This window comes from Epinephelus fuscoguttatus, linkage group LG20 (assembly GCF_011397635.1).
Source record: "Epinephelus fuscoguttatus linkage group LG20, E.fuscoguttatus.final_Chr_v1".
NCBI classification, from domain to species: domain Eukaryota; kingdom Metazoa; phylum Chordata; class Actinopteri; order Perciformes; family Serranidae; genus Epinephelus; species Epinephelus fuscoguttatus.
In genome coordinates, this window is record NC_064771.1 from 4,516,723 (window position 1) to 4,530,188 (window position 13,466).

Below are 13,466 nucleotides of genomic sequence, written 5' to 3' on the forward strand. Positions count from 1 at the left end.
ACACCTTGAAAACTACATAATGGGCAGAGGCAGGCCTGAATTCAACAGGTCAGAGGTTTTAAGATGTCATTTCACCCCGTTAACACCATGGACGAGGAGATATTAATCATGGCAGTGCACCGAGATGTCTTCCGGCGGAGCTGCACCGCTCCGCACAGCAAACGCAGCCAGTGGGTATTGACGGACGGCGGAGCACGCAGCAGATAACCAGCGCTGCCATTCCACAACGGACACACATCCAGTGGAAATCCGGCGTAAGGCAGGGAGAGTAGCAGCAAAGACCCCACAGAAATGGAACAGAGCAAGCATCAATGGCAAACAGAAACGACACTGATAGAGACACACAACATGAAAAGGAGGAGCTGGGGTGGAGGCAGGTTGCAAAGCAGCTTGCAGAGGAAGCAGCAACAGTGGGTGGGCCAAAGCAGTATAAATGCCCCAGGATGCCCTGAATGAGAGATTTGCCAATTGGTTGCATAGAAAGGAGTCATGTGATCTATCAGCTGATCCCTTCATCAGTCAGCTGCTCCATTAGTTGCTTGGGCTGCTTGAGATCAGCAGATGTAGCTGGGATGTGAGCTGAGCTTGACATTGTGTCTTGCCTGATCTAACACTATGCTCAATTAGCGTTCAGGACATTAAGAAGGATATTGAGCGGTGGGCTGCCCCTCCACTGGATTTCGTTTCACGAATAGATACTATATAAATGAATACACTTCCAAGACTCCTCTACTTACTTCAGTCACTACCAATAGTTATCCCTGAGACACAATTTTGAGCCTAGGACAAAGTTATTTCAAGGTCATGGAATGGTCAAAGGCCAAGAGCAGCATTAATTTTGACAGGTATTTTAGATTAAGTCTTAGTCTTGAGATGAAAATGCTTATTAGATTTAGTCACATTTTAGACATTTTTATCTTTCTTAGTTATAGTCAACAAAAATTCATGACATTTTAGTCAACTTTGAGTCTTTTTGTTTTCTATATGTTTTTTAATCTTTCAACTAGTCCAGTTAGGCTAATTCATGTATCAGAAATTGGAATCAAGGTGACAGGTTGTGTAAAAATTTCATTTAGACAATTTTTTCTACAACTACAAATTATTTCTACACACATACAAACTGTTATTTCTCGAGCAGTTTCTGACAGGTATAAGTGGTGATTTATGAGCACACACTTACTGATCATCATTTGAAAAGTTCAACGTCTCTTTTTTTATGCTCTCAAAACCTTCAACATCACAAAAAACCTATCTGAGACAATTAGGATTTGTATCCAGGTCCATTGTAAACTCTGACTTAACCATCTCACTGTTAAAAAGCAGAGAAATAACTTAATTAATGCCCAAATTATTTCTTAATCTACAACATGTTGACCCCTGTGACCCCATAAGTGGTTATGGAAATTGAATATATAAGTGAATGAAATAAAGCATACTGTAAATTTGGATGGAAAACGGAATCATTAGAACTGTAATTGGAGTTTACAATTCAAAGAAATAAAGAATAATATCTATACTATACCAACATCTATTAGATAGAAGAGGATATACAACACTTTTTGTAAAGCTGAAATGGGAAAAGATCTAGGTGTGAATATATCAGAAGATGATTGGTTACATATTCGGAGAACAGTCTATGACATCTTCACGTACTTGGAAAGAGCACTGCTGAAAGAATGTAATTAGATTCTTTATTCCACCACAAATTAAGAGAAAAGAAAAGAAAAAGAAAAGATGGAAATCTACCGAAAATCTTGTTGCCTGTAGAAAGACCATCATGAAGAGATGATACAAAGCAGAACCACCAACACAAGATGAAAAACTAAAAATAGTGAATGAAGGATAGGATAAGAGCTCAAGAGGAGCAATGTGGAGATAAATGGTCAACTCTCATCATGTCAGCGACAGAAACAAGGAGAGAGACTGAATCATTGAATATATCGCAGGGATGAAGAGGTTTTGAGAGGCAGGACAATCAAGATCCTTTAATTGATTTTTGTTTGTTTTATTTTATTCTCTCTCTCTTTTTTTTTTTTTTTTTAAATTTCTACCCTTTCATAAAAACCAGAACTTCCTAAAAGAAGAGATCTTGTATCTCAATGGGACCGTCCTGGCTAAATAAAGGATAAATAAAATAAAATGAAATAAAATAAACAATGAAAATAAAGTGTTAAAAATGTTTCAGTGTGATAAGTGATTTTTTCTTTTGGCTGAATCAGTAGTTTGGTTATTTCCTGTGTCTAAGATAATATGTCCCCTGAGAGATGCTCAAATTTAACTGGTTCTGCAGTAAAGTGTCCCATCTGACAGACAAATGTATTATTATTATCATTATCATTATTATTATTATCATCAATAGTGATGCATCAGAGTTAGAGAAGTATTTTACTGTTGTAGTGTTCTGGTGGCACTAGTTTTAACCAAAGTTAGCTACTTAAGTCTATTGGTTCCTCAATGTAAGGGTCAGGCCCCTGCAAAGCGTCAGCATAAAAGTCATAGGGGTCATCAGAAGATTAATGGGAGAGAAAAAAAAGAAAAAAAATTTTTGCCAGACAAATCTCTTTTTGAACATTGTTTGCATTTGTTGGGACATTTTCTGAAGTCTTTTGCCACAAACAGTTAATTAAAATTATGTAGGCGTGGGCGTGGGCGTGGCCGTTGCTGTGCATCACTCATCAGGATGAGAAAATCAACTTACCAGTCTGTCAGCTCTCCTCCTGCTGACTTCTGCTAGCTGGCCATAGGTCAAGATTTTAAATGTAAACATCAGTAAGCATGAGAGGTAGAGTGGGTCGTCCACCAATTGGAAGATCAGCGGTTCAATCCCCAGCTCTTCCAGTCTGCATGTCAAAGTATCCTTGAGCAAGATCCTGACCCTTAAATTGCTACCCATGATGCTTCCATTGGTGTGTGAGTGAGTTAAAAACTGAGTAGCAGGTGGCACCTTGTATGGCTACCTCGGCCACCAGTGCATGAATGTGTGTGTGAATGGGTGAATGTGACTCATAGTGTAAAAAGTGCTTTGAGTGGTCGGATGACTAGAAAGGCGCTATACAAATGCAGGTCCATTTACCATTTACCATCAAGAAAAAGATGAAGAACAATGAGCATCAGCCGAACTAGCATCAAGCCATCGTTCAGGTGTTAAGGCCCCTGCGCTGCATCAGTTTACAATGGGATATGAGGAACTAGCAGAGGACACTTGCGAGAGAAGGAAAGAAGTGTGTGCTTTATAATGAGTAAGGTGCGACAGTGTGAATGGGTGGTGCTGTCCCAGTCCTGCTCACCCTGCACCAAAAGTGGAATGAACACCCTGGATCACTGCCTTTTGCCATTCAGGAGTGGCTGCAGAGTGAAGTCACTGACCACAATAGAGAATGCCCCCTCCCTTTACTCTGCCCCTGATTGTCTTACCCTGACATTCTTGCCCTAACCTTAACCAACCCCACTCCTCTAACCTAACCAATCCAGCCAACAAAGGCAACAAGTACTATCCATTCATAGGGAGAGTATGGCAGGTCATTTCTTCACCATCCAAGGATTCACAAATTTGCTTCAAGAACAGCATGTCAACATCACCAATGACACCAAAGAATTCAGTCAGGATGTGGTGGATTGAATCTGTAAAACAACAGCAGCAACTTTACAAATGAATTACTCACTGATTAGATGATTAAAGAGGGATTTAAAACCTCTGAAAATCATGTCTTTAGTGACCTCCAGTAACTTCTCATCTTGCTGCAGTGATGTACAGGTGAACTCCAGGAGCCTGTGACATCACTGACGGTGTGGTTACAGGTACAGCAGAGCACATTTCTGTAATGCCAGCCAGGGGCAGACTGGGATTCAAATTCAGCCTGAGACAATCAAGCGCACCAGCCCACACACCAGCCCACACGTTTCTACCTATAATCCTCTATATGCTTGTACACACTACACAATGGTACTGACTAATTATTATACAAAGACATCAGTAAAATCAATGCTAATATTCAGAGATCGAAACAACCAACTTCAAGGCATACAGGATTATACCTTCTCAGAAACCCAAAACAAATAGAGGGTGTCCTAACTTAGATAATTAGCAGGTGTAGCAGCTGGTCACTTGTCTCTGCAAACCAGTCAGTCACTTCATCAGTGTCCAGAGCCATTAGAATCTCCTTCTCTGTGCATATGAGCATGAATGCCTCCAGATGCTCCTGGGTCAGGGTGCTCCTCAGTCGATTCTTCACATATTTTAGAGCTGAGAAGGTCCTCTCACAGGCAACTTGAATGAATGACAATGTTAGGAGGAACTTGTGACATCCGATGACATAATAGGCATCAGTCAGCAAGTTGTACTGTGACAAAATATGATACACACAAACAGGACCATTTTTACAGGAGTTGCAACTCTTGTTCTCTAGCTCCAGGTCGCCTTCTTCTCCCCCGGCTGAGCCAATCAGATTTCAAGAAAAACGAGGGCCTCTTTTGTATTGGAAGAGGCTGCGCTTATCTCTTCCTTCAAGCATCAAAACATAAGACTGACGCCGACGTTCCCTCTGAACATCTTACAGCAAACAAACAACATGGGAGGGACGCGCATTGCCGTACTCACAGCTAGCAACTAGCTTGACATTCATTAGACTTTTTTTTTCTTTCTTTGACCACCGGGCCAGCCCCACCGGCCCACACCAGCCCACTTGGTGACCAGCCCATTGGGATTTGTCCCAAACGTCCCGATGGCCAATCCACTTTTGATGCCAGCTATAGTCAGAGGGAAAATATGTGTGAGGTGTCAGGTGTGTGGCAGAGGACAGGACTCCACTCAGCCTGCTGTGGTGTTACTTTTGAAATAATATCATGTAAGATGTTTGAAGGGAAAATGTATCTTTGATGGAAGTGCCGAAAACTCATACGCATCTGAAACGTTACAAGTAGAGACATCTTGATTTAATATGAATATTCTTGTTCTGTATTTGTCACATCTGCAATTACCTCACAGTGTGGTTTAAGCAGCTCCACTGCACCAGCAGGGGGTTAAAGGGATAGTGCACCCAAAAATGAAAATTCAGCCATTATCTACTCACTCATATGCTGAGGGAGGCTCAGGTGAAGTTTTAGAGTCCTCGCATCCCTTGCGGAGATCCCAGGGGAGAGACTGTGAGACATGTGTTCACATGCGTGCACATGTGAGCGCAGTGCACAGAGAGGCAGTCAGAGCTACAGGCTACAGTGAGGCTAAAATGAGTTCAAATGATGTTTTTCCAAACAACTTTTTATGTCAGGGCTTCAGGACACTTGGATCACTATCGACGAGCAGTATGGAGATATTTTGTGGTTTCAAGGATGTGTTTTTGTATGTTTGAATCCAGGGCGTAAGCCTCCATTAGGTGGAGTTGTGTTGCTACCCCCTCTCCCCTGGGATCTCAGCAAGGGATGTGAGGACTCTAAAACTTCACCTGAGCCTCCCTCGGCATATGGGTGAGTAGATAATGGCTGAATTTTCATTTTTGGGTGCACTATCCCTTTAAGCGCCTTGCTTAAAGGCACCTCAGGGGTGAAAATGAGGGAGGGGCATGTGCTATACTATTTTCTCCACCCAGACTTATTCTGCGGTTGTCCTCTAGTCACAGGCCCTCAGCTCCACCCTTTGGAACAGCACTGCTCCCTAGTGGAGATGTCTCTCTGTGATCTGAGGTGCTGCCATGCTAGCTATCCTGCTGTGGTTGTAGTTACAACAGCTTTTACTCTTATCAAAGTCACAATTCTGCAGCAGGTCGTGTGGTCTGAGTCTGTTTGCAGGTACATGTGGGACTGTGTGCTGTATCGTCCTGGTTGTCACTGTGGCTCTGCTCTCTGCAGGCTCAGACAGGGAGGAGCAGCTGGATGCTGCCTGCTGTCAACACACACGATTTATGACACCTTGTCTCACTTTGAAGAACAGCTTCTGTTTGTACACACTGGCTGCTGCAACTAGCAACACACACACACACACACACACACACACACACACACGCACTGTATATAGACTAACAAACTAACAAGCAGTGCGTGTGTGTGTGGGTGGAGTTGCATTGTAAGTGACCTGTGGCTGAACCCTGAAGGCACTTCCTCTGGCTGTACTTTGACAGAGAGGGCATGCACACACACACACACACACACACACACACACACACACACACACACACACACACACACACACACACACACACACCTGAGTTGTTGTGGTTTGAAAACAAGCAGTCAGCAAATAATGAATTCTGTTAAAAAGCCATTAACACTGAGAGAGGTAGAAAGGTCAACAACAATAGAGACAGGTGAGGCAGAAAGAAAGAAAGAAAGAAAGAAAGAAAAAATAAAGAAAAAGAAATTTACTAAGACAAAAAAGATTGGGGGAAAAAAAAAGACAACAAAGACTGAGAGGAGGAATTAGAGAAAGAGAGAGAGTGACCTCTGTCTGAACTCACTGGTGAACTTCTGCCTCAGTGTACTCCAGTTAACCTGTCTCACACACACACACACACACACACACACACACACACGCACGCACGCACACATGCACGCACGCGCGCGCGCGCACACACACACACACACACACACACACACACACACACGGCGACTCATGGAGCGCAGGAGGATAATATGTGTGTTTCCAGTTCAGCTTTGGAAGTATGAATGGGAGCTGATCCCAGCATTAGTCATGTCAGCATTGACTCCTGTCTCACACACGCACACACACGCACACTTAGGCACACTCTCCCACACACAAATGCACAAGCCTGCATATACACAACAGCACAAATGTTTTTCAAAGCAAACACATCACAGCAGAGAAAACATGAAATGAGGCAGAAAAACAGGCAGAGTCCCTCATTGTCTGCTAACTGATGTCATTCTATCTCAGTTCAGTCAGAGACAAATATCTGACTGAAAAGGGTTCAGTCTGAACCTGACAGTAGAGCTGCAAATGCATAATTCTCTCTCTCCGGTGCTGCTGTATCTGACCGGCACACGGGGAACCAGCAGGTGGGTCGTCCAGCTCCGGTGTATTAATTTGCGCTCGTCACAGTGACTGACACAAATGCCATTCTGTTTGTTGTGCTAACCTCAATATTTGTTTATTGTGTTTCATATCACAGGCACAAAAATATTTACCTATATCTCATAATCATCAGACACAAGCAAGTCCGGTTGCCTACGATATTAGCACTTAAGATAATTATCAGACTTTGATCCTCTGCCTGACCCTCCCTGTATCCAAGGCTAGTTATTTATTTTAAACAGTCTAGGCTATTTAATTGCTCTGCATCATCAGGCGCTGTTGAGACAGCGGGTAATGTGGAGGTGAGATTTAGGCAGAAGACAGAAGAGGGGATGGGAACAGAGAAGTATCATATGGCTGTATGTGACCTGTGTTCAGCGACCGCACTAAATGTTATGAACAGAGCCCAGTATGTTGCTGGACTCATTCATTCCTGCACACACACCCACGTCACTTATAGTAGTGTAATAAGTAACTTTATTACTCTACACTGTGAGTAATACTGTAAAGTAACTGATTACTTTTAAATGATGGTAACTAGTAATATATGATAAATTACATTTTGAGAGTTACTTGCCCAACACTGTGTATGCAATTATGAAAAGGAAAATTCCCACTATGGGATCTGAGACAGAAATGAGTGGGCCTCTGAAGCAAATCTGACTTCACTAGGTAATAACATGAAAGACCTTTTATAAAAGGTCACTTTTCGATATGTGCCAGTATCTACTCGCATCAGTAACTACTTGTTTGACTGACTTACAGTGGCATGCCAAAGTTTGAGCACCCCTGGTCAAAATTGTGTTTACTGTGAGTAGTTAAGTGAGTAGAGTATGAACTGATCTCCAAAATGCATGAATTTAAAGATGAAACATGTGCTTCAACATTTTAAGAAGGATCAGTGTATTATTTTTGTTTTGTACAATTTTAGAGTGAAAAAAGGAAGGGGAGCACCATGCAAAAGTTTGGGCACCCCAAGACATTTGAGCTCTCAGACAACTTTTATTAGGGTCTCACACCATAATTAGCTTGTTAGGACTCAATCATCAGGTCAGGTGATGCAAATTTCAAAGCTTTATGAATACTCTGACTCCTGAAACCTTCTCCCAACAATCATCAGCCATAGGCTCCTCTAAACAGCTGCCTAACACTCTGAAAACTAAAATATCTAATGCCCAAAGCAGGAGAAGGCTATAAGAAGATAGCAAAGTGTTTTCAGGTAGCTGTTTCCTCAGTTTGTAATGTAATTAAGAAATGGCAGTTAACAGGAACTGTGGAGGTCAAGATGAGGTCTGGAAGACCAAGAAAACTTTCCGAGAGAGCTGCTCATAGGATTGTTAGAAAGGCAAATCAAAACTCCTGTTTGACTGCAAAAGACCTACAGGAAGATTTAGCAGACCACTGGAGTGGTGGTGCACTGTTCTACTGTGCAGCAACACCTGTACAAATATGATCTTCATGGAAGAGTCATCAGAAGAAAACCTTCTGTGTCCTGACCACAAAATTAAGCATCAGACATTTAAAAAGGAACATCTAAATAAGCCTGATGCTTTTTGCAAAAGTCCTATAGACTGATGAAGTCAAAATAGAACTTTTTGGATGCAATGAGCAAAGGTATGTGTGAGGAAAAAGGGTGTAGAGTTGCATGAAAAGAACACCTGTCCAACTGTTAACACAAGGGCAGATTGATCATGCTTTGGGCTTGTGTTGCAGTGGCACGGGGCACATTTCACAGGTAGAGGGAAGAATGGATTCAGTTGTAATTCCAGCAAATTCTTAAAGCAAACATCACAGCATCTGTAAAAAAGCTGAAGATGAAGAGAGGATGGCTTCTACAACAGGACAATGATCCTAAACACACCTCGAAATCCCCACAGGACTACCTCAAGAGGAGCAAGCTGAAGGTTTTTCCATGGCCCTCACAGTCCCCGGACCCCAACATCATCAAAAATCTGTGGCTAGACCTCAAAAGAGCAGTGCATGCAAGACAGCCCAGAATGTCACAGAACTAGAAGCATTTAGCAGAAAGAATGGTCGAAAATCCTCCAAACAAGAATTGAAAGACTCTTAGCTGGCAACAGAAGCTGTGATACTTGCCAAAGAGGGCGCTACTAAGTACTGACCATACAGGGTGACCAAACTTTTGCTTCAGGCCCTTTTCCTTTCTTGTTATTTTGAAACTGTAGAAGATTGAAATTAAAAAGTAATCCTGATTAAAATATTAAGCTATCACTGAGGACTACAGCTTGTAGCCCAAATGATTCATCAGAATCAATACTATGTCTAATCCTGAGCAGTTGACTATATTTACAGTCTTCTTCATAGCTGCTAATTGCTAATTGCTTAGTTAAGGCAAAGGGTTTCTATCAGGTTCCTTTTTATATACTTCAGTGTGTGGAGATGTTCCTTTTTAATTTTTACCAAAACGTTCACAAAAGAAATACATTCCAGATTATAACACACTGTGAATTTTATGGATTCTTTTTATACATTTATGAAAGCATGGAACTCCTTCTTCTTAGGCATTACACTTCAAACTAAACATAATCATATATATTTCTCTAATAACTTTTACTGAACTCGGAGTGGGGACTGTGGTTGTAAATAAAGTCAAACTTAAATTTCCCCATGAATCGTCTGGCATTATTCTGGTGGGCCCATAGCTGTGTGAGCCAAGTGCTTTGTGTCTTATTTTGAGCCATGAACTGTTAAAATTCCAAAAGAGACATTAAAATGTTATTTTCTAAGATTTTTTACAGATTTGTTTTGTTTTTAAGACTGCTACTACCAGTTTCATTTTTTCAGTTATGAGCTGCTCCTCCATTTCATTTGTGCAATGCATTGTGCGGGAATAGTATTCATCAAGACCACACTTAAAAATGACTATATTTAGTACGTGTACTGTCTGCTTTGTGTATATTCTTTTATGTTACTTTCCACACAACACACCACAATCCTGTCTGGATTTGGGAGGTGATGGAAAACTTAACAAGAGGACACACTAAGGGGTGTCCTCCAAATCTAGGCAAAAGAAGGCTGATTTGATTGGTTGCACTGGCTGTCAATCACAGCAAGACCTTGGAGATCCATCACCAAACATAATATGTCAAAGTTGATTTGTTAAGATTTAATTAAACTTTATTTGACAGATTTTCTCCTCTCTGTGCGTTCAGCAGTGTAAGGGGTCACAAAGCTTGGAGAAGGAGGGGTCACCTCATGGCAAACATGACTAACATGGAATAACTGCACCACCTGGTGGTAATGATCAGACACTGCAAATCATATGAACATATCCAATACACACCATGCAGAGATTCAGCTTGATTCCTGTTTTCTCCCATACTTTAAAATGTTTTAAAGATTGAGTGTTACTATATATTCATATTTTATTGTTATCAAATAGTTGATTCATGCATCAGTAATTCAACTCAACTCAACTCACAAGTTTATTATTACATCAAAGCTGTAGTTGGTAACTTTTATAAAAATAACTTGTTGTCATTTAAGTGTGACTACATCCACACAGTAGCACATGAGACAGATAATCTGTTAAAAAAAATCTGCCAGAATTCACAGCAGCTGAACAAAAACAACCAATCAGAACCGAGAAGTCTCTAACACAGCTGTCAATCAGTTCAATCACTGCTCCTGAACTGCAGTCAAACTGTCAAACTAGGCTGTGCTGATCAAATATGAATCAAGATTCTGTTACTGTGCTTGTGACCTGGCCAACATGTTGGATATAGTTGAGCCGAAACAAACTCCCCACCAGCTTGATCAAACATTCTCATTTTATAGCCAAACAAGTGCACTAGAATATATTTCCGGAAAGATTTGTGACAAGAAATAGGCAATGTTCAAGTTGCTCTTCCAATAGGCAATCTTTTACACTTCCTCTTTAAAGTGTGAATTTCATATTGTTATTCCACCTCACTGTTCTGTATGAAAGATACAATCGTGGAATGGGGTGACAGGGTTGTCTCGCCTTTAAGCAGGCATCAAGTGCCGAAATGGTGTCTGTATGGAGGGGACGGCTGGCAGGGTGGGATCATGGGCAACATGGGTGTGATGTTTTGATAAAGTGTTATGTGGAAGATCATAGATTGTCTATAAAGATGGGCAACAATATCTCCACCTACCCCCGCTGCGAGCCCACTGTTTGGCTCACGCAGTTGTCATAGCATTAAATAACTAATTATAATCAAATCTGTCAGGAAAAAATAACACTTAAACATACAGCAGTGTGATTAAAAACTACCATAGATGACAGAAACCATCTTTGGGAAAATGTATTTAATGTGTACTTTGAGTTTTGCCATCCACTAATGGAGAGGGCAGGCTTTATGACCTATACAGAAGCCAGCCACCAGGGGGCAATCCAGATGTTTCGGCTTCACTGTTGGGGAGCTGTCATGTCGTCCAACTTAAATCTTTGTGTGCGACCCACCATGAGGGATTTAAAATGTAGCTGAGAGCCGTTAGCAGCTAACTCATAGTAGAGGCTCAGTGGCTGAAAATGTCCCCGAAGCTAAAGAATGAAGTCCAGGAGCTCCTTACCTTCAGAGCAGAGGACGAGATCAGCTGCTATATAACTGCAACGGAAAATTATTGTTATTGCCATGTTAATACCATTGTTATTCTTTAGAAAGAGCTGCCAACGTGTATGTCATCTGTCACACTAGAGGCCAATGCTGTTGTGTTATATGTCATGCCTCTTTTGCTTCTGTGATGCCAGCATGCTGTCTATAATCAGATACTGGGGCATCACGATACTACCGTTTGGTGCTGTGTAAAAAGGCAAAGGTGGCAGTAGGAAAGGACTTCGTAGCAACTATATAGTGGACACATGTACAGCTGCAGACACATTTATTTTGTAGCATACATGACACACTCCTGAAAAACCCACTAGGACAAGACACACCCTCCATTGCGTTGGTTATTTGAACCATACTACAACTCAACCCTGTAGTGAACAAATATGAAGCCAAATGTAGCAATAATCCACTTTATAATCCATTATCCTTAAAGACATGATTCACTTTGTAAGTAATGAGATGTAACCTTCCCATTACCCTTACCTTGACCCTAACAGTTAACAGTCTTTAAAACTGATACAGCATAGCTAGCTTAATGCTAACTTTGCATTTTTGTTGGGACTTCAGCTTCTGGGCCAAGAGTGAAGGGGGCCGACTTTAGTTTGACGTGTAAGTAAAGGTCAACAAGTCATGTAGCTAGTGGGCTGGTCACGTACCTGCTCCAGCTGTGGTTATACCTACTCACTATGGCTGATCTCTGTGTAAAAAGGGCGATTGACACGATTGAAAGCCACATTTCCATCAGACGTGGGACCAAAAAAAAAAGGTTACTGGTTAATAGAAAATATATTGTGCATTTAAATGAACTGAATTCCCTTCTGTTGTTGTAGTCTGAGGACTTTTCTGTGGCTTCACCCATGAGCTAAAAACTGATGAGTTAACTGTTGATCATTTTTCAGTCTACTTTTATCATCAAATATACAAAATGAAAACAGCAAAGTCCACTACTCAAAAGAAATTACAGGAACACTTAATGGTCACAGTGTAACACCAACTCAGTTAAACTTCAGGTACAATGGAGAGGCAAAAGCAGGACACTCTAAAAGGGAATGGTTTTACATGTGGTGGCCACAGACAGTTGCTCTCTCCCTGTCCTTCCTGACTGATTCTGCTCTAGTTTTGTGTTCTGCTAGTGTCCTTGTCACTACTGGCATTGCTCTGGCCCCTGCCACTACCGTAAGAAACCTCGGAGTAACATTTGATCAAGATTTGTCTTTTAATTCTCATTTAAAGCAAACCTCACGGACTGCATTTTTTCATCTGCGTAATATTGCGAAAATTAGGCCTATCCTGACCCGAAAAGATGCAGAAAAATTGGTCCACGCTTTTGTTACCTCAAGGCTGGATTATTGTAACTCTCTATTATCAGGTAGCTCTAGTAAGTCCTTAAAAACTCTCCAGCTAATTCAGAATGCAGCAGCACGTGTACTAACAGGAACTAAGAAACGCGATCATATCTCTCCTGTTTTAGCTTCTCTGCACTGGCTCCCTGTAAAATTCAGAATTGAATTTAAAATCCTACTGTTAACTTATAAAGCTCTAAATGGTCAAGCTCCGTCATATCTTAGAGAGCTCATAGTGCCATATTATCCCACCAGAACACTGCGCTCTGAGAACGCAGGCTTACTCGTGGTCCCTAAAGTCTCCAAAAGTAGATCAGGAGCCAGAGCCTTTAGCTATCAGGCTCCTCTCCTGTGGAATCATCTTCCTGTTACGGTCCGGGAGGCAGACACCGTCTCCACATTTAAGACTAGACTTAAGACTTTCCTCTTTGATAAAGCTTATAGTTAGGGCTGGCTCAGGCTTGCCCTGTACCAGCCCTTAGTTAGGCTGACTTAGGCCTAGTC